This window comes from Penaeus monodon, chromosome 29, assembly GCF_015228065.2.
Source record: "Penaeus monodon isolate SGIC_2016 chromosome 29, NSTDA_Pmon_1, whole genome shotgun sequence".
Taxonomy (NCBI): Eukaryota; Metazoa; Arthropoda; class Malacostraca; order Decapoda; family Penaeidae; genus Penaeus; species Penaeus monodon.
The window spans coordinates 24,396,768-24,399,943 of NC_051414.1; positions in this window are offsets into that span (position 1 = coordinate 24,396,768).

Consider the following 3,176-nt stretch of genomic DNA (forward strand, 5'->3'; position numbering starts at 1 on the left):
AACGAAAGGTAAGACACAATTATACATTCATTGCGGTTTCCATTGATTATAATGGCCATGGTTTTGAAACGTGTTACAGAGTGCAAAACGAGCTTCCGAAAACATGGAACCAAACTCAAAAGCTCAGATGTAATACTGATTTTAGCCACAACAATTAGGCTTTACTATATGTTATTCTTTCAACGAGGCGAAAATGTAATCGACGGTAGGTTGGCGAGGATTGGCTTAATGCAACATGTCAAAACAATATAATTGAATTTGAATTTTCGTTTCGAAAAGAGAGTATAGTGTTTCACTATGTATAACTTTAGTATTCTACACTACATACTGTATTCCTTTGTAAATCCTAAATTCAAAATCAGCATCTCTATTCAAGTCACAGAACTTCAGGCGTGTATAGTTTATGATTCAATTTATTTTTTACATAACTTTCTCAAGATAATGGAAAACCAATATATTTTCCTTTGTGCAGGGGAATATATCAAGATAAATTATTTCTAGCATTATAAAAAATGGACTATTTAGAAATATTATTTTGGAACATGCAGTTAGTATTTCCAGATAAGTTTCAGGATGGGAAAGTTTACTAACATTTCTTTTCATCCTCTGAGTGTCTTATTCACATTCTTGTACAACCCAGGAAACATGTTCCCTATATACCACAAAAGCTGTCTTCTGCCATCAATATGGTACAAAAAAAGTGTGATGGGTTCCTTCCTGAAGAACTTGTTATCTAAGAGTTTAAGGTAAAAATCACACTTTCTCATAGTGCAGTCTGATGTCTTGCTGTGGAGCTGGAGACATGCTAACAAAGACAGCATGAATGAGACTGAAAACTACCTATATAAAACAAATACATTGTTTATAGAGCATCTAAGATGAATTTTTTCATGGTATGCATGTAGACAGTGCAATGCCAGGCAGATTTTATAAATATCTTGTAGCTAGATTGTTTATTCCAAAGTTGTTGTTTTCCAAACTTATTTATTTATTCATAAGTCCTGAATAACACTTGCACTCTCAAGTGCATAAAATTGCATTGTCAACATGGTCATCATGAATGTAAAGAAATAATTAATTTAACAAAAACTTTGGAAGATATATGAGAAAAAGGTAAAATACTTCTTTTGACAGGTTTTTGGTAGGTTATTAAAAGATGGCTCACAGCCCTCCGAAGTCATGTAAGGAATTTTCTTGTGAAAAATATGTAACTATACTACATTCTTAAATATAGTTGTTCCTACATAAAATAATAATCTAAGTTTCTTTCTTTAATTGGTGTACTGAATTAATATATACATTTTAATCAAAATATATAATTTATTCCATATTTCTTGTGCTTGACTGCATTGCTCTCAATATATCAGCAATGTGATGTTTACAATATAAAGGCATAAAATCAAATTTATGTAAAATGAGATATAAATATAATTGTCTAATAAATGTGTCCATCAGCCTAAGATATAGGCCTGTTCTATATGAAACAGTTTTCAAAATCTTTCATAATTCTCAAAGCCCTCCAGACATAAAATCAAATTACATGTTCGAGTTTTTATTGTTATGTGTACGCTTCCATATCATATAATCAAAATACAAAAAGTCAAGTCTACCATCTTCCATGTATTGTAAATGTGCCTTTGTCATATTCCAAAATGTTTTCCCTAGTGAGAATGGTCAGGCTTTGGTCCAGAAATCAGCAATAATTACCACATGGTTATAGGTAGTGGGAATAGTGTTGTACCTAGAAATATGGGTTTGTAGGGAAGGAGAAAACTGCCAATTTGCACTCCAGTGTTGGTATTGGGATTATCCATGGTTAGATTGTTAGTAATTGTTCTGCTGTCCAACAGTGGTTGCATTACTCTAGCATTATTCTAGTTCAAAATGGTTGGCTTTATAAAAGTCTTTGTACACAGTGGCTTTTTGACCATTCATCTGCTCTGGCAATGATCTTTAGTCAAGTAGAGTTGAAACTGTTTTGTAGGTACTGTTCCAGAACGACTCTAATAATGGTAATAATGAGATTAACTTAGAATAATGGTTTTACAGTTAAAGTTTTTGTATTTTAGTATGTTTAAAAAAACAACAATGATATTAATATACTAATATTATGTCATAGTATGGTGAATATTTGTTTCACTGAAAGTAAGTAAAGGTTAAAATAACAATATGTGTCTGATCAGTATGATATGAAGCAATGATATAAAGGATGGATATGGACACTTATTGAAATATTTTATATGGAAATTCATTAAAATTTGCTACAGTTCCGGCATAAATCTGGACCCATCAATATCAATATTATATTAATACATACACTATATTTATTCACAGTGGTATTGCTGGTGAGTTATCTGACAGGTGAATCACCCAGAAGAATTTGCAATTTCTGAATGACTTTTTGGTAAGATTTGATAAGAATTTTACAACTTGTTCTCTCTACCAAGCTATCAACAGTGCATTTTGTCAATTATGCATTATACATTCCTCCAAGATGTTGTTGTCTCAAAATCAGAAATGCTATGGTCTGTGTGAGAGCATCATAACAATTTTTCTTACTATAAGCTTGTGTATAACATACTCGTTATAAACTTCATGAAAGTTCATTAAACTTATTCTTATAATTTAAGATAAATGTTATAAAAAATATTTCCTGTATTTTTATTATCCCCTTTTTTATGAATGATGGTCATTTACTTTCTCACAGGTATTTGTTGTGCAAAGAGTTCACAGAACTAAGAAAAGAAAAATTCATTGATGATTGCAGTGTAGCTGCTGCTTTTGTGGTGATGCATTGGCTGTCATCTTAAAACCGTATTCTTCTAACTTCTTCAGTTGTAACTCTGCACAAATGCACAAATCAGATTTTACATATCTGTCCTTTTTATTCATTTCGGTTTTTATTTATTATCATTCCTATGATATGCAGCAACCCACTACTAGGTCACTACCTGTACTCTGAAGAACCATGTCTTGTGCACTTGGTGTAGAATGACACTGTGTGGATAGTGATTTTACAAAATGTTTATTGACGAATATATATTGGAAATGGTTCATAAAGTTTATAACAAGAATTTGATGACTGAATGATGTGAAATGAAGCTTAACATGGAGGAGAATGTGAAGACAGTGAAAATGTATTCAGCAAAATAATTATGGAAGAAATCACCTTTCAC